General features: G+C 50.9%; 1 long non-coding RNA gene across 1 annotated transcript; it reads right to left on the bottom strand.

The window, feature by feature from the left end:
* Positions 1-1346: 1346 nt before the first annotated feature.
* On the bottom strand, positions 1347-22785 carry LOC140403447 (uncharacterized). Its single transcript, XR_011938318.1, has 3 exons — positions 22657-22785; positions 5188-5308; positions 1347-1665 (listed from the first exon to the last, which is right to left on the bottom strand). It is a non-coding gene; the product is annotated as an uncharacterized lncRNA (long non-coding RNA).
* Between the last annotated feature and the right edge of the window lie 1647 nt (positions 22786-24432).

Genomic DNA, 24432 nt, shown 5'->3' on the forward strand with positions numbered 1-24432 from the left:
AAACTCTTTGTTTGAGCTGCTGCACGGAATAATCAGGGCAAGGAATGTATTTCGCAGCCCGTCGGTGATATGATGGTTCATGTCTTGAGCGGCTCCGCTGGGAATCTTTCGGAGCCGGAGCCAAAGATTTGCTTATCAGCTCGACACATTGAGCTGTGCGTGCTGGAGTCCTTGACATTTCCCAGGGCCCAGTCAGTTGTAACTTCTGATCACCACGCGATGCCTTTTGAACAATTATAATGTGTGTCAGAATAGCTGGTCCAGTGGAGCTTTTAGCCTGACACACAGAGTGACAGAATGCAATTAATGCGAATGTTTCTAATTTAATGCAAACTATTTGGGCGCCTGGATTGAATGCAACCACTATAATTGCTTTAAAAATGTGTACATGAATTTCATCAGGTCCAACAAATGATACACACGGACCAACTTGTCTGCAGGCAATAGCTTTACGCAGACATAACCTGATGTGTTCAACACCATATGATGGCCCATGATTTCCGATATCCTGAGCGTTTGGTACCCCTGGAGGGTCCCCAAAGGTGCACTTGGGACCCCCTCCTCTCCCCAGATTCCCACATGTAAGGATTGCCCGCTTGGGAAGTTCAAATTTCCATTGCACAATTTCGAGAACCATCCAGAATTCAGACTTAAATTGCAAACTGCAGTGGCTTCGACTGTCTTGAAGCAATTGTCATCTGGGAAAACGGCGAAGAATTAAAACCACTTAGGACTCTTGGGTGACTATAAGAGTGACTTCCTCCCATCTCCACCTGACTACACCACCCCATCCTGCCCACTTGCCTGGGACACTTAGTCTCTCAAAGTGGCATGAAATTTGAATTTGCCAGTTTCTGGCAGTTAGTGCCAATAAAAGGGATTCTCGACACAGGGCTTCAGAAGCCCACCTTTCTCAGTCAGCTCGGTTCAGAACGTTGGGTGGGTGGGGGGGGGGGGGGGTGGTGAAGTTGTGGCTGAATTGCAGGGTAAGTAACTGGGAGTGGAGTGACAAACCGACTGTGCTGGAAGTTATGGCCCAGAGTCACTGTATTGTGAACACAGTAAATACTTATATGTGAACTTCACCAATCAGAATCCCTGTCGTATGATGTTTTTGCAAAGTTAACATTGAAGAGTGTACAAAGAGGTGAAAGGGGAGGAAGGTTTTGGTGGCAATTCTTCACTGTGACGTTTTGTCCTCGCGTTTTTTTGCCTCCACCAGCGTAAGAAGAGATTTGTTTTCCTTTGCTCGTTGTTTTTGGATGTTCCCTCTCTCTGAGGAGGCTGGGGGGTGGGGAGAGGTGGGGGGGGGGGGGGGGTTGTGGTTGGTGCTGAGACTGCTGGTGTAGGGGTTATGTGGAGGCCTTCCTGTGAGCCCTGGTCTTGCATGTCAATTAAGAATTGAAGCGGCCGGCAGCATTCGCCATTGACCGAGCCGTTTTGCGTCTGTCATGCAGAAATCGTCCGGGATCCACTCCTAAAGGTAGTGATCATCCTCTTGCTCAAATGTGAATTCAGGCGGTGAGCGGTCAGAGTTTATTGGCATCTCCAAGCCCACGGCTGTATTCGCCCAATGATTGTGTGTCAGTTCTCACAAAATAGCCAGCAAGGTGAAATGGAACATCAATGGAAGCTGAGGCAGAACTTGGCGCCTAAAATATACACCTGCATTTTGGAATAAATTGGAGTGTTATTGGCGGCATTTATTAAGCCCAGCCTGCAGTGCTTTGAAGACTCACTTCCTACTGCAAATAACTAACAAGGGCAGAGGTTCTCTACAGCATATAAGGCAGCCTGGACAATCAACAAAGCCAATCGGGCATTGAAATACAGAAGCAGCACAGCTGAATTCCCTCTTGAGTGAGTCGCAATAAAACTGCACAGCCTTCTGGTCAGCTCCTGCCTCAAGTGAGTATTTTGCCCAGTTTGTGCTGTAATAAAAGAGACTTTGAAAAGCTGAAGGCATTGTGACAAAGACCCAAGAGAGCGAGAGAGCAATTCCTAGTGCCAGGAACTGGAGGTATGATGAAGGACCAAAGTTTGCTTCCTGGAAAAGAGGGGCCATTGGAGGCGACTCTGGAGGTTTGATCAGAGGGGAAGAGGTGTGGCTAGGGTTAATGGGGAAAGTTAAAACCATGTGAGCATGACAAGGGGGACACAGTACAAACTAACAAAATGTAACTACAGAATTGATATCAGAAGGTGTTTCTTCATGGAGGGAGTCGTAACATTTTTCTACGATAGGCCTTTTATTTTTTAAAATGCAACTTTTAAATTTCTTAGCAGACTGGAAATTTAGCAATCTGAAATGAGACAAACTACTTAAAAATGCAAGGCCAAGGGCAGCAGGGTGGCGCAGCGGATAGCACTGCTGCCTCACGGCTCCGAGGTCCCAGGTTCGATCCCAGCTCTGGGTCACTGTCCGTGTGGAGTTTACACATTCTCCCCGTGTCTGCGTGGGTTTCGCCCCCACAACCCAAAGATGTGCAGGGCAGGTGGATTGAACACGCTAAATTGCCCCTTAATTGGAAAAAAAAATGAATTGGGTACTCTAAATTTATAATTTAAAAAAAAGAAATGCAAGGCCACATTCCAAGGTGGTGAAGGTGAAAAACAAACAAATCACTCCCGGGAGACTGTGAAGAGAGAGACATTTCCTATATTTCAGAGACCCATCAAAACTCACCACTGACTAAGGAAGAGGCGTTAAAATGTAAAGTATTGTATATTGAAACAATGGCTGTCACAGACAGATCCACAAAACCTCCTCAGAGTTGCTCAATGGCTGAAGTATTTCCAGCCACTACAGAGAGAGGTTACAAGACATATTTCAGCAGCAGAGACAGGTTGATAGGGCTGTTCTTTCTCCCTCTCTCTTTTGGAAGAGAGAATTACCTGGTTTAGAAGCAAACTTTACTAGAAATCTACCAGTGAACCGAGATCACGTAATAATTGGAACACTTTTCACATTTGTCCGCAACCAGAATACAACCTGGCTGCAACATTTCAAAATCTCCAAGCAATGGGCCAGCAGCTCCTGTGCCCTTGGGCTACGCGCCGGAAAATGGAAATGGCTCCTCACCTCCTCAGTTCCCCCTCCGCAGCCACTGCGCCAGCTTCACGCTTTAAAAAGAGAGGTGCACAACGGCGCCCGCGGGGTTTCTCGCTGGGGATCCAGTTAATCCCCGGGAGGCCACCGCATTCAACTTCACTCCCGCTAATGAGATGGAAATTAATGCGAATGAAGGTTAGTGATATGCTCGTCATACTTGGGCGTGATCCAGCACGCGCCATTGGGAATGGGCCGATTAGATCGCAAACTGATTCGCACCTGGTGTGAATCAGGATTTTGGTCTTTTCCGTTGTTTAACCGGCTCTCCCAGATCCATGCCGGGCACAATGCAGTGGTTATACACACTGCATATGTTTTTTAAATTAAATTCCCTTACTGCTGATACCCGTGTGTGTGAGATGTCACCTTTTCAAAATTATTTTGGTTTAGTGCTTAATAAATTTGCTCTTTCTTTCCTGAAGAAGACCTTGTTTGAGTGACTCCTTGTTGTGCACAGATGAAATAGCTAAATACGTTTTGATTGGGAAAAGGCGTGTCCTACTTCACCCTCCGTTGTGATAGGGGTCCGGACAGTTTGGAGTGGACAATGGTGAAAAGAGAAAGGCCCGCGTTTTAATGGCTGGAGTTTAGGAAGCAGATTTTGTTTTCTTCGTTAGTGGGATGTGGGTGTCGCTGGGCCGGGCCAACATTTACGGTCTATCCCCGAGGGCACTCGAGAGTCAATCACATTGCTGTGGGTCTGGGGTCACATGTAGGCCAGACTGGGTAGGGACGGCAGACTTCCGTCCCTAAAGGGCATTTTTAAAACAAAACACTAAAGTCACTAATAATTATAGTTTGATTAATCTTTCATGGGTTTTCTACCCCGAACATGAAATGTCAGACTTCGTGATGTACCGAGGTTTACTATCATTACAGATGCCTCATTCTCTGTGTTGCTGCTTGATGTGACTTTTAGAAGTGTGGCGTCTTTTGCAATGCAGCAGCTAACGGATGCACAGCAAGATCCCACAGACAGCCACATGCTAATGACCAGGCAACTTGTTTGATGTTGGGTGCAGGGATGCACTTGGCCATGGAGAATGCCTCACTCACCCTTGAATAAGTTCAAGTGGATCTCTCACATCCGCCTAGAAGGAAATGTGAGCCTCAGCTGAACCTCACCCGAAAACCGGATGGCCCACCTGACAGTGCTGCACTCCCTCAGTAATGGCAGCCAGAATATCAGCCCGGACTATGCGCTCAAGTCGCCAGAGTTGGGTACGAGCCCAGCAGCTGAGGTGGGAGCGATACCCACTGGACTGCGGCTGAAGTACAATCAGACCAATCGTGGATATGTTTCCTTGCCTCTCCGCCCCAGCTGAATATTCATTCTTCATGCCTCTCTCCAATTGGTATATCATACACTGTTAGGTGCTGAAACTTGTGCAAATCGCTTGCATCATTTAGAGCTCATGACAACCCCAGAGGCATAAGCTGATGAACTTCTGTCTGAGATTTTCACTGTTTCAGGAGGAACATTGGAATGAACTTTTTTGGGTTTTTAAATTACACATACAGCCGAACAAGAAGTAGCAACCTTTCCGTAGAGACTAACCCTGCTCACGAATCGTAGAATTTACAGTGCAGGCGGAGGCCATTTGGCCCATTGAGTCTGCACCGGCCCTTGGAAAGAGCACCCTACATAAGCCCACGCCTCCACCCTATTCCCGTAACCCCACCAAACCTTTTTGGACGCTAAGGACAATTTATCATGGCCGATCCACCTAATCTTCACATCTTTAGACTGTGGGAGGAAACCCCGGAGCACCCGGAGGAAACCCACGCACACACTGGGAGAACGTGCAGACTCCCCACATTCACCCAAGCCGGGAATCGAACCCGGGGCTCTGGAGCTGTGAAGCGACAGTGCTAACCACTGTGCTACCGTGCCTGCCCCAAAATACAATGCTTGTTGTGTCCTAAGTGTGTAAACACCATTGGCCATATCTCCTTTCATCTTTCACAGCCTGGTATGGAGTGAACAATGAACAGCTCAAGGAAAACATAAACACCGATTCATTCAACATTTCTACAGAGTCTCTCTCAGTCTCAGGACATCCCCAAACACTTACCGTCAATGAAGTACTCTTGAAGTGTAGTCCCTGTTGTAATGTCGGAAACATAGCAGTCAATTTGCCCACAGCAAGACCCTACATGTTGGAACGACCAAAGCATCTGTTTTTGCGATGTTAGCTGAGGAATAAATACAGGTTAGCACTGCTGCCTCGCGGCGCTGAGGACCCGGGTTCGATCCCGGCCCCGGGTCACTGTCCGTGTGGAGTTTGCACATTCTCCCCGTGTCTGCGTGGGTCTCACCCCCACAACCCAAATAGATGTGCAAGGTAGATGGGTTGGCCACGCTAAATTGCCCCTTAATGGGAAAATAAAACTAATTGGGTACTCTAAATTTAAAAAAAAGGGCACAAGAGAAAACTCATTGTTTGAAGTCGTCACCATGCGATGTTCCGCATTTATCTGAAAGGGTAGACCTGCCTCAGTTTAGCAGCCCATCCACTTATCGTTCCCTCAGTGCTGCCGTGAGGATTTTTGTGTTGGAGTGGAATTGAGCTCACTATGTTCTGAGTCAGAGTTGTGAGAGCTACCTGCTCCCCCCCCCCGCCCCCCCCCCCACCACCCCCCACCCCACCCCACCCCACCCCACCCCACCCCACCCCCGAGTCAGAGCTGCCACTTTTTCAGGAAAATGGTAGCGTCACAGAGAGAGCACAGAAAGAGTCCCTTCGGTCCATCATGACTGCATTGCCCATCAAACACCTATCCACTCAAATCCACTTTCCATCACTTGGTCCGGAGCCTTGTGTGCTCTGGCATGTCACGTGCTCATTTAAATGCTTCTTAAATGTTGTGAAGGTTTGTGCCGTGACCACCCTTTCGGGCAGAGAGTTCCAGATTCCCTCAACTCAGGGGAAAAGTTTCTTCCTGTCCACCCGATCTATGTCGCTCATAATTCTATACACCTCAATGAGGTTTCCCCTTGGCCTTCGCTGCTGTGAGAAAAACTACCCCAGTCAATCCAGCCTCTCTTCACAGCTGAAACACTGCTGCCCAGGCGACATCCTGGTGAATCTCCTCTGCACCCTTTCCAGTGCAATCGCTTCCTTCTCAACCTTGCCCCTCGCCTGAGGTGTGGTGACCCTCAGGTTAAATCGCCACCAGTCAGCTCTCCCCCCTCAAAGGGGAAAGCAGTCTCTGGTCATCTGGGATTATGGCGACTTTACCTTTATAGTGTGGCGACCAGAACTGCACACACTGTGCTCCATCATAACCTCCCTGCTCTTATATTCCATGCCTTGGCTAATGAAAACAAGTATCCCAGATGCCTTAACCGCCTTATCTACCTGCCCTACTGTCTTCAGGGATCTAAGGGCATTCACCCCAAGGTCCCTCTGATCCCCTGTACTTCCTAGTGTCCTACCGTTCATTGTATTTACCATTGCCTAGTTCGTCCTCCCAAAATGCATCACCTTACATTTTTCAATGTTAAATTCCATTTGCCACTCTGCCCATCTAACCAGCTCGTCTATATCACCCTGTAATCTAAATCTTTCCTCCTCCCTATTTACCACACCACCATTTTTTGTGTCATTTGCAAACTGACTGATCATACCCCCTATGTCATGATATCCACATCAGCATATCATGGTGCAATCACACACACACTGATGGACAGGTAGTTGGACCAACCAACACACACATAACATCGCAGCCAATCACCAGTGAGAGCACACGCACTATAAAACAGGGAACACCACAGTTCCCGCTCATTCTACCAGGAGACAGCTCAGAGCACAGAGCTCACAGCGTGCCACTCAGACATACACCATGTGCTGAGTGCCTCTCTAAGATAGTGATAGGGCTGGCTCCACAGGTTAGCTGGTGAAGCACGTACCCAAGCCAGCAGTTAGTAGCTGTCGTTGTTAAGACAATAAAACAGAGTTGTACCATCTACAGCCGTGTTGGATCATTTGTGCATCGGAACACCCAACACGACACCACTTTCATCATTAATGTACACTACAAACAGCAGCGGACCCAGAACCGATCCCAGCAGTGCAACAGGCTTCAAGTCATAAATAAAACCTTTGACCAACACCCACTGCCTCCCGCCACTGAGTCAATTTGCTAAATTACCCTAAATTCCATGGGCTCTTACCTTCTTGATCGGTCTATTACAAGCCAATCGCAAACAAAGATGGGCAGTCAATTTCACATTTTGGGCCCAGATTTCACATCGACGACAAAACATCACGATGATCTTAACTTCTTCAAAGGGTCGGGTTAAAAATCTAAACTTTAAATGGGATTAGAGGAGTTTGAACCTTACTGACAGTATTTGCATGTGACTGTTTACTGTACTCATACTCTTAGTCTACTGAACATGAACTGTTAGTGCTGGTGTGAAAATGGTGGCCACTGGGATACGTGTCCAATGTGAGGTGGTTGCTCATGAAGCACTCCAGAGAGACGAGCCTGCATTTTTATAGCGCCTTTCGTGACCTCAGGAAGTCCCAAAGTGCTTTACAGCCAATAAAAAACATTGGAAATCGAGGGCGCGATTTACCAGCCAGAATCAGAACGGGACGCAGCTGGTAGATCCGGGGAGGGGCTTCTCCTGATGGTCGTTACACCTTGTGAGATCTCGCGAGATGTTGCGATCCGGATCCCGCCCACAATGGGGCAGAGTTAAGTGAGTTTTAAAGCTCACTTAACTCTGCCCACGCCAGATCGAACCGCACTCCCAGGGTCTACCATCCTCACGGAAGAGAACTTGCCCCGGTGCCATTCAGCACTGGCCCCCACAAATGGATTTCTGCCCAGAATGGACTCTGTATCTTTTGATTAGCCAGCACCCAAAGTCGCAGGAGGAATGTAGGAAACGCAGAAGCCATTTTCACACAGCAAGGTGCCGAAAGTAGCAACGTGATAATGGTTCTACAATGTTCCGGGGGTGCTGGTTGAGAAAGAATAAAACTTTTCACGTTGCACTTTCCATCACTCCCGATGTCTCAGCCAGTGAAGTGCTTTTTGAAGTGTCGTCGCTGCTGTAATTGAGAAAATGTGGCGTCTAATTTATTACTCAGCCCCCTAAACAGCGATGTGATAACGACCACATAAACTGTTTTAGTGATATTGATTGAGTGATAAATATTGGCCAAATAACCTTGGAGAACTCCCCTGATCTTCAAACTAGTGCCATGGGTTTGTCAATGTCCGCCTGAGATGGCTGATAGGGCCTCAGTTCAATATCATATCTGAAAGTGAGGGCCTCCGACAACGCAAAACCCCCTTCGTCCTGCAGGAGAGTGTTCGCCGAGATCATGTGCTGAAGTCTCTGTGATCCATTCTGGCTCACAAAGCTTCGCAACCATCAACATTATACTGGATTCTTCTTCCGTTTGTACTTTTATTTAACTGCCTCACGGAGTGATCTCTGTATATAAATGTACATGATCAATATATGTAATGCTAGTAGAGGCAATTGAACACTAGAGGTCTCGCTATCAGAACCTATATTAATAGTTTTCCCGCTCTTTCTGATAGCAGTGTGTATCAGGAGTGCAGAGAGAACAGACATAGTAAAGCTAGAGAGAGAGAAGAAATTATTTGTTATCAAAGCATTGTATTGTATAATTTAATTAGTTATCTCGACAATTGTTTCTTTATTTACTCGTTGAGTATTAAGTAAAAGAACTCACAATATTTATTTATATTACTCAATAAATTAGTTTATATTTAAAAGACGACTATTACTCATTTCATAGAATCATAGAATTTACAGTGCAGAAGGAGGCCATTCGGCCCATCAAGTCTGCACCGGCTCTTGGAAAGAGCACCCTACCCAAGCCCACACCTCCACCCTACCCCCATAACCCAGTAACCCTACCCAACACTAAGGACAAGTTTGGACACTAAGGGCAATTTAGCATGGCCAATCCACCTAACATGCACATCATTGGATTGTGGGAGGAAACCGGAGGACCCGGAGGAAACCCACGTACACACGAGAAGAACGTGCAGACTCCGCACAGACAGTGACCCAAGCCGGGAATCGAACCTGGGACCCTGGAGCTGTGAAGCAATTGTGCTAACCACTATGCTAACATGCTGCCCTGATAACTCGTCTGGTTCAAAAGAGTAATATATATATTACGTAAGGTGATATAACACCTCATTGTAACTTGTAGCGAAATTACAGTCACAAACTCTGAATGGGTGTATTCCTGAAGGTATCACATGATCTCTAATCACCCCGCACCCCTCCCCTCCCCCACCCACCTGATTAAAGGACTGTTCCCTGCCTCCAGGGAGGAAGGATTTACAAAGAGACCACACAATTTTTTTAATGGCACTACGCAGCCTTTTTAAATAACATCCATTGAGTGACCGATGTGGGTCGACCATTCCTGTCCTTCGTTGAATACGGTCTTTAGATCATTACACGCAACCTGAACATTCTTACTGCTCCTCCGTTTAATGTCACCTCTCAAAATCAGGACCTCCCAAATCCTTTGGTGCCGCACTGAAATGCCAGGGGAGGTTTTGCACTCCAGTCCTGCAGTGTGGCTTATTGAACCCTCGACCCTGTCTCTCCGTGGGTAACACCAACGTGGCATTGGGGGGGTGGGGGGGGGGGGGGGAAATCGGGCAGGTTGCTTTAGTGGATCACTGCTCTGCTACGATGAACGTGAACCCCAATACACGTCAAACTTCCAATGCCTCAAAAGTGTTTTTTTTAAAAAGGAACGTTCGTTCCCACTTGGCTCCGTCCAACCTGGAGCTGAAGAAGCTCTCGCCAACCTCCGAAGCAATTAATCGCCAACAGACTGCAGTAATCAGAGTGCATGACCTTAAAGTGACAGGGCAGGTGAAGCATCGCTTAGCGGCAGAGTAACAAATACATTGTGGAATTTCTGGTGCAGTAATCCTTATCAATCCAAACCAGACGTATTAGCAGAGTTACAATGAGCAAATCAGTGGATGATTGCTCTGCAGGTTAAAATAAACCTTCAAGATACAGATTAAGATATTGCACCATTAGGACAACCTTTATATGCAAAAAATAATTTAGACTCACTGTGATTCTGAATTATTTAATCATCTCAGTGCACACCCAAAGTGAGCAAACATTTTGATTGGACAAAATCAACGAAGCAGACACCTTCGATATATTTAAGGGCTGTCGAGAGAGAGAAAGAAATAGACAGATAGACCGAGAGGGTGAAGGAAGGGGAGGAGAGGCGCGAGTAGAGCATAAACACTGACACAGAGCAGATGGGCTGTATGGCCTGCCTCTGAGCTGTAACTGCAACGTGACTTCCACTTTGTAGCCAGGGTCCAGGTCTCGATGAAAATGGACAGCAGGAACTAACTGCAGCACATTTTCCGAGTGAATTAATCCCAGCTGATCATGACTTCTGCTGAGCTGGCCAGCTACAGACACAGCCTGAGACAGCCTTGCTGACGCCTGTATGAGTATCGATGGGAACATTGACGGTGCATCAATCCATCGACCTGTCACAGACATACAGCAGCCAAAGTCCGAGCCACTCCGAGCAAATGTTTCAGGGCCAAGGAGCTCGGAAAGCGGCCGCATAACGTGATTAAATCTGGTTAAACAACCAGGTCCCTCCTTGACTCTAACCATTGTCACTCAATCCTTGCAATGCGGTGTCACCAGAAGGAAAACAAGGGAGAGTTCATGATTAAAAACAGAAGAAATTGAAAATAAAACTTCAATTATTTTTAAATGGAGCAGTTCAAATCGTTTCTATTGATTATAGGGGTAGGATTGATAACAACTTCATTTGTGTTCTTTTCGAAGTGAGGAGATGGGTGAGGAAGCAGATGAAGATTCACTCAGTTCCGCACACTGAGTTCTCACCTCGACGTGACCTCGACTCTAACACGTCAGGGGATAAGAGACCCGAATTGGAGGAGTGCAGAGGAAATGGAGGGCTGTGGGGTTGGAGAAGATTGCAGAGATAGGGAGGGGTGAGTCCGTGGGAGCATTTCAAAACAAGGATGAGAACTTTATAATCAAATCTTTGATTGTTCGGAGCCAGAGAGGGGGGGGGGGGCAAGGTCAGCGAGGACGGGGTCAAGGTCAGCGAGGACGGGGTCAAGGTCAGCGAGGACGGGGTCAAGGTCAGCGAGGACGGGGGGTCAGCAAGGACGGAGGGTCAGTGAGGACGGAGGGATAGGTCAGCGAGGACGGGGTCAAGGTCAGCGAGGACGGGGTCAAGGTCAGCGAGGACGGGGGGTCAGCAAGGACGGAGGGATAGGTCAGCGAGGACGGAGGGATAGGTCAGCGAGGTCGGGGGTTAGGTCAGCGAGGACGGAGGGTTAGGTCAGCGAGGACGGAGGGATAGGTCAGCGAGGACGGAGGGATAGGTCAGCGAGGACGGAGGGTTAGGTCAGCAAGGTTGGGGGTTCAGTGTGGACGGGGGGGTCAATGTGGATGGGGGGGTCAGTGAGGACAGGGGGGATCAGTGAGAACAGGGGGGGTCAGTGAGGACAGGGGGGGCTCAGTGAGGACAGGGGGTCAGTGTGGACAGGGGGGTCAGTGTGGATGGGGGGGTCAGTGAGGACAGGGGGACTCAGTGAGGACAGGGGGGTCAGTGTGGACAGGGGGGTCAGTGTGGATGGGGGGGTCAGTGAGGACAGGGGGGCTCAGTGAGGACGAGGGGGTCAGTGAGGACAGGGGGGGCAGCGAGGACAGGGGGGTCAGTGAGGACAGGGGGGGTCAGCGAGTACAGGCGGGTCAGTGAGGACGGGGGAGGTTCAGTGAGGACAGGGGGGGTCACTGAGGGCAGGGGGGTCAGTAAGGACAGGGGCAGTCAGCGAGGACAGGGGGGGGGCAGCGAGGACATGGGGGGTCAGCGAGGACAGGGGGGTTCAGTGAGGACAGGGGGGTTCAGTGAGGACAGGGGGGGTCAGTGAGGACAGGGGGGGTCAGTGAGGACAGGGGGGGTCAGTGAGGTCAGGGGGGTCTGTGAGGACAGGGGGGGCAGCGAGGACAGGGGGGTTCAATGAGGTCAGGGGGGTCAGCGAGCACAGGGGGGTCAGTGAGGACAGGGGGGGGTCAGCGAGTACAGGCGGGTCAGTGAGGACGGGGGAGGTTCAGTGAGGACAGGGGGGGTCACTGAGGACAGGGGGTCAGTAAGGACAGGGGCAGTCAGCGAGGACGGGGGGGGGGCAGCGAGGACATGGGGGGTCAGCGAGGACAGGGGGGGTCAGTGAGGACAGGGGGGGTCAGTGAGGACAGGGGGGGTCAGTGAGGAAGGGGGGGTCAGTGAGGATGGGGGGGTTAGTGAGGTCAGGGGGGTCAGTGAGGACAGGGGGGATCAGTGAGGACAGGGGGGTTCAGTGAGGACAGGGGGGGTCAGTGAGGACAGGGGGGGTCAGTGAGGACAGGGGGGTCAGTGAGGACAGGGGGGGTCAGTGAGGACAGGGGGGGTCAGTGAGGACAGGGGGGGTCAGTGAGGATGGGGGGGTTAGTGAGGTCAGGGGGGGTCAGTGAGGACAGGGGGGGTCAGTGAGGACAGGGGGGGTCAGTGAGGACAGGGGGGGTCAGTGAGGTCAGGGGGGTAAGTGACGACAGGGGGGGGTCAGTGAGGACAGGGGGGGTCAGTGAGGACAGGGGGGTCAGTGAGGACAGGGGGGGTCAGTGAGGACAGGGGGGGTCAGTGAGGTCAGGGGGGGGTCAGTGACGACAGGGGGGGTCAGTGAGGACAGGAGGGGTCAGTGAGGACAGGGGGGGTCAGTGAGGTCAGGGGGGGGGTAAGTGACGACAGGGGGGGGTCAGTGAAGACAGGGGGGTTCAGTGACGACAGGGGGGGTCAGTGAGGATGGGTGGGTCAGTGAGGACAGGGTGGTTCAGTGAGGTCACGGGAGGACAGGGGGTCAGTGAGGACAGGGGCGGGTCAGTGAGCACAGGTGGGGGTCAGTGAGGACAGGGGGGGTCAGTGAGGTCAGGGGGGCTAGGTCAGCGAGCTCAGGGCTGATACGGGAATGAGACCAGGAGTGAGTTCGGACACGGATGAGCTCAGGTTTACAGAGAGTTCAATGTGCAGCTGCAGACAGGTGTGCACAGGTGCAGTCTGAGTATTTGGGGTGAATGTAAATGTCGCCACAGTCCCAGAGGATGAGAGGCTGCTCTCCCCTTTGAGAAACAGTGACACAGTGAGTAATATCTCTGTCTCTCTGGCTGGAGACCCACCCCTGACGTTGCATTCAGAACATTGCCAAACGGATTGAATAACAACCTGGAATTCCTTCCGATAGCTGGAGGTAGGCGTGGAAGAGATTCCTGGTCAGCGTGTGCCGGAAAGAACATTGGAGAATCAACGATCGCTATCCATAGCTCCAGATACAACACGCATGTAAACGTGTATGCTGCCACGGCATTTGTGTGAGTGGGGGGTATCACAGCATTGCCTGTTTGACCTTGCTGTGTGCAAGTTTCTCACACTGCAACAGCGACCACACTTCAAAAAGTATTTCATTGGTTGCAAAACTCTTTGGGACAGATCTGCTAGGTGTGTAAGGGCTAATTGTTGAGTGTCAGCAGATTATAAACTCTGAGCTCAGCTCGCCCACTGGATAATCCCCTCACTGGCATGAAACACGTCCTTAATCTTTCTGAGAGATGTGATCACTCTGGATAGGAGGGGGTGGTTTCCTTAAACCCTGGTAGCCAATAGTAACAGGGATGTCTCGGCGGTTGCAGAACTTTCCGATCGCCGCCTTGAAGGGTAATTTCATTACTCCCGGAGCAGGGAGTCATTAAAGGCGGAAATTTAGAGCAGGCCTTTGACAAATTATTAACGACTATACGCACTCTTCCAGCACTTCCTCGGAATTAAGTACACTGTCGGGAAGCAGTCCCGGTCCCAAAACTGGAATAAATTTTCAAAGCACTGGCACTCGGAGGAGAACGGAAGGTCTTTTCACAGGACCGGGCCACCGCGGTTTGTTGAGAATAAAGGGTATGGTTTGGTCGGGCATGACAGATGGTAATGATCTCCAGGAGCCTGCGCTCTGAGTGATGAAACCCAGAGGTGAGTTATAGCCACCTAAGGAGTGCAGACGTTTATCACATTATGTCCGTGTGTGAAATATTCCACTCACAGTGTTTGTAGTATGTTTTAAAATGAGGAAAATCAATTTAAAGGTAACTGAAAGAGTGCCATGGCTGCCTTGTGGGCTGATGCACTCCCCGTCATTTCATTTCTTTGGCAAGACGACCGGTTTGCTGATGTTTCCCTCACGGTGTTGGACAATTTCAACAATAAACTCATGCAAAGGTCCGTCTCACTTTGTAATTTTTCATCTACCCTGCGCTAACGTTGACCTTCGTTTCTTCAGGATCAAAGCCCCCAAACTCCAGAACCAAAGTAGAATCCTGGAGATGTTAATGATAGAATTTACAGTGCAGAAAGAGGACATTTGGCCCATCGAGTCTGCACTGGCCCATGGAGCGAGCACCCTACATAATTCCACACCCCCACCCTTCCTCCACACCTCCACCCTTTCCCCGTAACCCCACCTAGCTATTTTTGGACACTGAGGGCAATTTAGCATGGCCAATCCACCTAACCTGCACATCTTTGGACTGCGGGAGGAAACCGGAGCACCCGGAGGAAACCCACGCATGATTCAACTTCATTGTAAACGTAAATGCGAATAAAAATGAAAAGCAGTAAGGAGAAGCTGTAAACATTTATGAACAAGTTTTGTTTTTATGTATTCAAACATTTTAAATGATTTGATCCGTGAATGATAATTAATATGAAATGTTTCGTTTTGCTAGTTTTAATTTACTCCGTTGTGGCCACCTGTTTTTGGATTTCGCTTGGGCCCAGATCGAACACATGTATCCTCCCGGAAACTCTACTCGTGTAACAGGTTTGGGATACAGGCTGGACGGCCTACCTTTTCTGAAGTGAGTGTCATCCAAATCAGGTAATTATTTCAAACTGGTTTGTCTACACTACATCAGACCATAAGACATAGGAGCAGAATTAGGCCACTCGGCCCATCGAGTCTGCTCCGCCATTCAATCATGGCTGATATTTTCTCATCCCCATTCTCCTGCCCTCTCCCCATAACCCCTGATCTCTTTATTAATCAAGTACCTATCTATCTAGGTACATGATGGGCTGCTAAGTAGGTCCAACTCTCTTGAGTGCAGACTATTCCTTCTGCTGTACAGAGACTCTAGCACATGACTGCTGATGTCACCGCCCTCCCCCCCCCATAACCGAGATCATCCCCAACCTACCCTCCCTTCATCGGGAGCCCTGGTACTTAAGAGTGGTCCAGCCCTGGAACTTGTTCTTAATAGTAATAATAGTCTTTATTGTCACAAGTAGGTTTACATTAACACTGCAGTGAAGTTACTGTGAAAAGCCCCTAGTCGCCACACTCCGGCGCCTGTTCGGGTACACAGAGGGAGAATTCAGAATGTCCAATTCACCTAACAAGCACATCTTCCGGGACTTGTGGGAGGAAACCGGAGCACCCGGAGGAAACCCACGCAGACATGGGTAGAACGTGCAGACTCCGCACAGACAGTGACCCAAGCCGGGAATCAAACCCAGGACCCTGGAGCTGTGAAGCAACAGTGCTAACCACTGTGCTATCGTGCCACCCGGTGCTCATGCATGGTGCTGCAGTACCTCTTCCGGCCATTGCAGCACTGTGCCTGGATGGGCTGGAGAGCAGTCAGCCAATCCATTTGATTGGAAGTCCCGCCTGGTGCCTGTCGGAGGTCAGTTTAACGTGAGGGCCTGTTTCCCGCTGGCTCTCAGGAGAACGGACATCGAGCGGTCGCCATCCTGAAACTCCAGGCCCATGGCCTTCGGCCTGGATAATTGGTGCCAAAGTTTCACCTTTTACAGGATTATATATGGTAATAATTTTAATCTTGACTGATAAACATGGCAAAGAGATTCCAACTCATGTTCACTCTCTGCAGATGTACTCCTTGCTGTGTAGATTTGCTGCAATCTGATCACTTGTCGACATCCTTATTTGCTATTTGATTTGTTAGCCTCAACAAAACTTTAGAAGCCATCCTCAATACTGGACTCTCTGCACGAAATAAGTCAACAACAACTTGCATTTATGTAGCCACCTATCATAGTAAATCGGCAAAAGGCACTTCACAGGAGCGGTAGAAATCACTCGCGGTCGAGCAACAGGACATGACAGCCGGTGACCAAAATCTTGGTCAAAGAGGTAGATCTTATTGAGTGTTTCAAAGAAGGAAAGTGAGTCTTTGGGAAGGGATCGGCTGAGCCTGGGGGCGCAGGCCGCCGAGGGTACGGCGGCCAATGTTAGAGCGATGGAAATGAGGGATGCACACGTGGCTAGAATTGGAGAGGTGAGTACTCCTGCGCCATCAGTGGGCACGGCTGAACCCAGGCACTAGTAGAGATAAGTCACGATTGTAATGGAACACTTGTATTAAAAATCACTTTCTTCACCCATATGGATCCTCCAGGATGTCATGGCAAGGTGCCATGCAATCCCCCGTGTACAGCTGGCGCTTCGTCCCTGTGCGGTGTGAGAATGGCAGCGTTATGTCTCTTCCACCTCCCACACTGGTGATGCAGTAAGTCTGTCCCGCTCCTGGTGTGGAGACCCCCAGCCCCAACTCACCATCCAAGGAACGTTCTTCCTCCGCCTCCTCCGTGGGTCGCCTATTGCTGCCCTCCTCAATATCCTCCTCCCCCGAGGAGATGTAGCTCTCCCCCATCTCCTCCTGGTCCAGCTGCTCCCCCGCTGCAGACCACAGTCATGTGGGACACCCTCTGGGGGCTGTATTGGAGGGCAACCCCCCCCCCCTCCCCCAAACTGTTCCAGGCACCAGAGCTGCACCTTGAGCCGTCCAATCGCCTGCCCGACTAGTGTGTGCGGACGTTTGTGGCCTCCGCACTGGCGTCATTAGCCACCTCGTGAGGGGGTAACTTTGTCCCCGAAGCGCTATCCCACCGGCCGCTGCTCTCCCTCAACAATGGCTGCGATCTGTGAACACCACAAGATGTAACTCTCATGGGTGCTGAACAATAAATGAGCACAAACCTGCCTGATGTGCAACATGTGGTAACAGAGGGTCTGGGCATTGAAGGATTGGAATCCTGTGTGATTCACAAATGGAGTCCCCGTGCCAGCAGGGGGAGCACTGAGCTATGTGGGTTCAGTCAATGACACCCTGCACCTGGGGCATGCCCGCTATGCAGGAGATGCCCAGGGCCCTGGCCTCCTGGTTCGCCCCGGCCTCCTGGCTCACCTGGTCCCGCCCCAGCCTCCTGGCTCACCTGGTCCCGCCCTGGCCTCCTGGCTCGCCCGGTCCCGCCCTGGCCTCCTTGCTCGCCCGGTCCCGCCCTGGTCTCCTGGTTTGCCCGGTCCCGCCCTGGTCTCCTTGCTCGCCCGGTCCCGCCCTGGCCTCCTGGCTCGCCCGGTCCTGCCCTGGTCTCCTGGTTTGCCCGGTCCCGCCCTGGTCTCCTGGTTTGCCCAGTCCTGCCCCGGCCTCCTGGCTCACCTGGTCCCGCCCCGGCCTGGCTCGCCCAGTCCCGCCCTGGTCTCCTGGTTTGCCCGGTCCCGCCCTGGTCTCCTGGCTCGCCCAGTCCCGCCCTGGCCTCCTGGTTTGCCCGGTCCCGCCCTGGCCTCCTGGCTCACCTGGTCCCGCCCTGGCCTCCTGGCTCGCCCAGTCCCGCCCTGGTCTCCTGGTTTGCCCGGTCCCGCCCTGGTCTCCTGGTTTGCCCGGTCCCGACCTGGCCTCCTTGCTCGCCCAGTCCCGCCCTGGTCTCCTGGTTTGCCCGGTCCCGCCCCGGCCTCCTGGCTCACCTGGTCCCGCCCCGGCCTGGCTCGCCCAGTCCCGCCCTGGTCTCCTGGTTTGCCCGGTCCCGCCCTGGCCTCCTGGCTCGCCCGGTCCCGCCCTGGTCTCCTGGTTTGCCCGGTCCCGCCCCGGCCTGGCTCGCCCAGTCCCGCCCTGGTCTCCTGGTTTGCCCGGTCCCGCCCTGGCCTCCTGGCTCGCCCAGTCCCGCCCTGGGCTCCTGGCTCGCCCAGTCCCGCCCTGACCTCCTGGCTCACCTGGTCCCGCCCTGGTCTCCTGGCTCGCCCGGTCCCGCCCTGGCCTCCTGGCTCGCCCAGTCCCGCCCTGACCTCCTGGCTCACCTGGTCCCGCCCTGGTCTCCTGGCTCGCCCGGTCCCGCCCCAACCTCCTGGCTCGCCCGGTCCCTCCCTGGTCTCCTGGTTTGCCCGGTCCTGCCCTGGTCTCCTGGCTCACCTGGTCCCTGTCCAAATGGGCCCTCGCAAATAGCGCCTTTGTGACCTCCTTTTTGCACCTGTGCATGGTAAACTGGGAGATACCGCACAGGTCACCTGTGCAGCCCTTAAACGAGCCGCTGGCAGAGAGGATCAGAGCAGCAGTAACCTTCAGGGCCACAGACACTGGCTGACCTTCCAGCCCCACTCTTCAATCACCTGGAAAATCACCCCTGAGAACAGCCGCAGTCTTCTCCAGCACTCGACCTCTGACATCTGGAGGTGGACGTTCACGATGGTATCCCCTTGATGGGCAGCATCTCCTCTGAGGTTCTGCCATTTGTGGCCCTCCTCCTGAAGATCAGCAGGCCGTGCCCCCCCCCCCCCCCCCCCCCCCCACTCTGCAGGGCGCTGGTCCTGGCTGTGGATCGCGGCTCGTCGATGTCGCTGCTGCTGGTCGATCACATTCAGGAGAATGGCCAAGGCGACTGGCTCCATGATTCTCCCGAAAAGAAGAGAACGTCAAAGTGAGCGGAGAATGCCGGGTCGGGCCCGCTAATGATATGCCGACGGCATTGACTGTACGGGCATTCTGGAACGCAGTCACTCCGCTGTCGAGGCAGCAGAGAATTCCGATTTGGCACGAAATCGTCGCCTGCCGCAATATCGGCGCCGGAACCGATTCTCCGCCCAATCATGTTGGAGAATCCTGCCCCTCATGTCACCAGGCTTCACAGTGCCGCCTGAGTGTGGAGATTCATTCTTAATGCACTCGTCCCCCCCCCCTGTGTGTGAGGGTCTTCGGCCCTCGTGAGGCTGCGACTCACCCCCTGTCAGTGCCCTCACTCTCCCCATACCACCTGGCATCTGATAGGACCGCCCCCAGGAACCTCACAGCCGTCCCCAGTGCTGACCCCATGGATCCACCCGCTCCCACCCACTTTCCAGCTCCCATTCTGGAAGAGGCTTCCCTCAGCGGTTATATCGCCACACGCCCACAGCAAGGAGGACACGTGAAGCGCTACCTGAAAACCAGCCACCAGATCCCTTCACACCTACAGGCTCACAGACATGAAGGGTCCCGAAGGCCTGCGGTCGACTCCCCCCCCCCCCGAGATGTCGAAACTGAACCCCCCCCCCCCCCCCCGTCCCCAGGTTGAAATTATCTGGCCCCCCCGCCTCCTCTCCGCTGCCTCCTCTGCAACTGGCACCCTGTAGGGTGATGCCGACCTGCGCGCTCACCTCCGATATCCCCTTCGAAGGAGTGGTCGGCGGGTTCTCGATTTTATTCAGCTGTTGTAAATTACATCAGCGTGACGTCACGCCGGCGCGCGAGAGGTGAGGGGGGAAAGTTCCCGCGGGAAGGCTCGCTAATGATATTCTCATGTATTTAAATGAGGTTCCTGATTTTCCGTGCCGGGATTCCCGTTACGTCACCGAGGTGCCTGGAATTGTGTTTCCCGATTCTTGCTGTACATTGCGTCCCCGCTGACGGCGAATGTGGGCTGAGAATCGCCCGACATTCCTGATTATCAGACACATTAAATTCAGCTGTCTCTGATCAATTCTGCTCTCTGTTTCCCTCCTGCATTGTCAGAATATTCCAAACTATGCGAGCTGGCCGGTGTAAATTCCCTGCAGGAGTCGGGTTTTGTGATCTATTATTTGGCTCTGAGTTTCTATTGCTGGTGTTAACAACAGAGAACATGAGCCCGTACGTGGTTCGCCATTAATTAGTTAACTGAAATAATTAACAGACAAATACATCTCTAATGCAATGCCATTGTTTTCTGCTGATGTGCAAAATTTAATTCTGACCTCGACCTGCGAGAGATTTGAGGCAAATGGATAACTTTCCACATGGTCGGTTCAATCTCTTTGATTGCGATTATTTTGTTTCATTGATCTCTGTGCCATATCACAGCCAAACAACATTCGTTAGCGAGCATCCTCTTCAAAACGATTAACAAGCAAGGGCAGAAATGCTCTCTTGAAAGACATTTTACAAGATGGGAGATGTACGGAATCATTTTAATGGTGTACATGATCAGGCTCTGTTTAACGAGACCGTGCTTGAACTTGGCACTCGACAGCTTTGTGACACTCAAATTGCTTCTAATCCAGTCGGGCGGCACAGTGGTTAGCGCTGCTGCCTCACAGCGCCAGGGACCGGAGTTCGATTCTGAGCTCAGGTGACAAGGTGGAGTCTGCCCGTTCTCCCCGTGGGTTTCCTCCGGGTGCCTCCCACAGTCCAAAGATGTGCAGGTTAGGTGGATTGGCCACATTAAACAACTTAGGGGACAGCTTAGGGGCTGTTTAGCACAGGGCTAAATCGCTGGCTTTGAAAGCAGACCAAGGCAGTCCAGTAACATGGTTCAATTCCCGTACCAGCCTCCCCGAACAGGCGCTGGAATGTGGTGACTAGGGGCTTTTCACAGTAACTTTATTTGAAGCCTACTTGTGACAATAAGCGACTTTCATTTCATTTTTTTTCAAATTGCCTCTGTGTCTAAAGGTTAGGTGGTTACGGGATAGGGCCGAGGCAAGATGGCCTTTCGAAGGGTCAGTTCAGACTTATCATAGAATTTACAGTGCAGAAGGAGGCCATTCGGCCCATCGAGTCTGCACCAGCCCTTACAAAGGACACCCTACTGAAGCCTACGTATCTCCCCTATCCCCGTAACACAGTAAACCCCACTTAATGTGTTTTTTGGACACTAAGGGCAATTTAGCATGGTCAATCCACCTAACCCGCACATTTTTGGACTGTGGGAGGAAACCGGAGCACCCGGAGGAAACCCACGCTGACACGGAGAGAACGTGCAGACTCCGCACAGACACTGACCCAGCTGGGAATCAAACCTGGGACCCTGACGCTGTGAAGCAACTGTGCTAACCACTGTGCTACCGTGCTGCCCATATGACCTCCTTCTACACGGTAGGGATTCTATGAACTCAATAGCTGAGTACATCGGGCAAGGGCAGGGGCAGAGGGGGTGGATAGTGGGGGAGGGGGTGTGGGTGGCGGGAAGGAGGGTGGGGGGATGATGGGGGGTGGGGGGGCGAGCAGCATGGAGGAGACCAAAACTTGTAGCCATAAACATAAGACGGTTTCTGATAAATCAGGTCAAGAATTAGAGAGGAACATCTTTACACAGACTATCACAATGATAATCTTAATAATCTTTATTATTGTCACAAGTAGGCTTACATTAACACTGCAATGAAGTTACTGTGAAAATCCCCTTGTCGCAACATTCTGGCACCTGTTCGGGTACACAGAGGGAGAATTCAGAATGTCCGATTCACCTAACCTGCACATCTATCAGGACTTGTGGGAGGAAACCGGAGCACCTGGAGGAAACCCACGCAGACACGGGGCGAACGTGCAGACTGTGTTTCGGCAGCTCGGTAGCACAAGTGGATACTACTGTGGCTTCACTGTGCCAGGGTCCCAGGTTCGATTCCCCGCTGGGTCACTGTCTGTGCGGAGTCTGCACGTTCTCCCCGTGTCTGCGTGGGTTTCCTCCGGGTGCTCCGGTTTCCTCCCACAGTCCAAAGACGTTCAGGTCATGTGGATTGGCCCTTAGTGTCCAAAAAGGTTAGGAAGAGTTATTGGGGATAGGGTGGAAGTGAGGGCTTAAGTGGGTCGGTGCAGACTCGATGGGCCGAATGGCCTCCTTCTGCACTGTATGTTCTATGGGGCTGGTTTAGCACAGTGGGCTAAACAGTTGGCTTGTAATGCAGAACAAGGCCAGCAGCGCGGGTTCAATTCCCGTACCGGCCTCCCTGAACAGGCGCCGGAATGTGGCGACTAGGGGCTTTTCACAGTAACTTCATTAAAACCTACTTGTGACAATAAGCGATTATTATTATTATGTTCCATGACTCCGCACAGACAGTGACCATAGCCGGAAATCGAACCTGGGTGTCTGGCGCTGTGTAGCAACAGTGCTACCCCACTGTGCAACCCTGCCGCCCATAAGGTAGTTGAAAGAAACCTACACCACATGGACTGCAGCCATTCAGAAAAGGTGGTTCACCCCCACCTTCTGAAGGGCCATTAGGGGTGGATGCTACATTCTGGCATATCCAGCAACACCCACATCCCCTGAATGAATCATTTTTTTTAACAGTAGCATTGATGCATCCAGATAGACACGAGGGAAGGGGATGGATGTGGTGGCAATGAAAATTGAAATAGGGTGGGGAGCAGGCTCACGGAGAACATAAACTTTGGCACTGACCTGTTGGCCTGAATGGCGTGTTTAAGTGCTGTAAATACCACGGGAATCCATAGAACCTCACCTTCGACACCAAGGCTTCCAACACAGGTTTCAATTCCTGCAGCGTGACCATATATCAGAGTTCCATAGTACAGAAGTCTCATAGACTCTAAAATATAATGTTATTGACCTTTAAGATCCAAGAGTTCTCATTGCAACAGAAAGGACAATGAAAACAAACAGAGCTGTCTTGGTGTTTCGATAACTTACTCCCAGTATAAATATATCACTGTTGTATTTCACAGCGATGCCACATAGTCACTCAGCAGCCACATAACTGCAGATAATAAATACAGGGTGAGGATGCATGGAGGGACAGTTTGAGAAATGGCCCATAAAAACAGGACATCTAATGTATGGGCAGGCATTTGGGGAGTGTATGCCCTGAAAGCTCTTGACAGATTTAGATGGCTGGTTGTCAGGCAAAAGGTCTCAACATTTGCCCTGCATCACACCCCCCCCCCCCCCCTCAACCCCAACCCCTTTTCAAAACTTAAAATAGCTCCCCCTCTTAAAAACAAAGGTGACTCAACCCCAACCATTCATTGTAAGGGACTCACAGGGACTCATAACTGAAATGGCCACTCCAGCTAATGCTGCACTGTACAGACCGAGGGCCAAGGTTCAAGCTGAATCAATGAGGGTTGCATTGACAGAGATTGTTTTATTATTTACTCTTGGATTTTCCTGGGTCGAACGTCACTGTAATTTATGATAACAATTCTTCACTATGCTCTGCGAGACAGCGTTGCGATCTGATGTTTAGATTGGGGGAGCGCCTTCCTGATTTCACTTGACACCTCTTACATTTGATTTTTAAAATTCATTTCCCTTCCTCAGCAGGAGCGAGGCCTCAATATGAAAATTCAGTCAGAAGTTGTCCCGCCAACCAGTGTTCTAAAGAGTTTACACATCATTCTGCCATTAACTGCGCTAATTATAATCATTAATTTGCATAAATCTGTTAATTACTGTTGAATCAACTTTAATGTCTGCAATTCTAATCCGCGATCTGATAATTAAGGATCAAAACAATAAAATGGGGTAATTTAATGATTTTTTGTTTCTTTATTTGATGTGGGATAAGAATGAATAACAGCAAGGCTGAGGCAAATGAATTCTCATTAATTAAAGAACAGCGGGGAAATGATGTCCTGGTTATATCTGAATAATACAATTAATTCAAAACTCAATTATTGTTCCCACGTCAAGCACCGTGTGCCGTGAATTAATTGAAAATAAAATTAAGTGACACTCCCTCAATAATATTTGATGGAAATGGATATTTTACTGCATCACTGCAAAAAGTCAGCACAGAACAAAGCATCGTAGAATGGTACTACACACGGCTTTTCATCACACTGTATGTATAGCTGGCTTGTTGGTAAAACAATCCAATTAGTCCCCCTCCCAGGCTCTTTCCATGTAGCACGGTTTTTTTCCTCTTCAATTCTCTTTCGAAAGTTGCTGTTGAATTTTCTCATGCCATTTTTTCATGCAGCGTGTTCTACATCCCAACAGCGTATTCCACCTCACTGTGGCGTGTTCCACCTCACTATGGCGTGTTCCACCTCACAACGGCGTGTTCCACCTCACAACAGCGTGTTCTACATCACAATTCCGTGTTCTACATCACAACAGTGTGTTCCACCTCACTATGGCATGTTTCGCCTCCCAACGGCATGTTTCACCTCCCAACTCTCTGTGTAACACAGAGAGTTTCCTCGTGCTCTAATT

The sequence above is a fragment of the Scyliorhinus torazame genome, chromosome 28, assembly GCF_047496885.1.
Source record: "Scyliorhinus torazame isolate Kashiwa2021f chromosome 28, sScyTor2.1, whole genome shotgun sequence".
In the NCBI taxonomy this organism is placed as follows: Eukaryota; Metazoa; Chordata; class Chondrichthyes; order Carcharhiniformes; family Scyliorhinidae; genus Scyliorhinus; species Scyliorhinus torazame.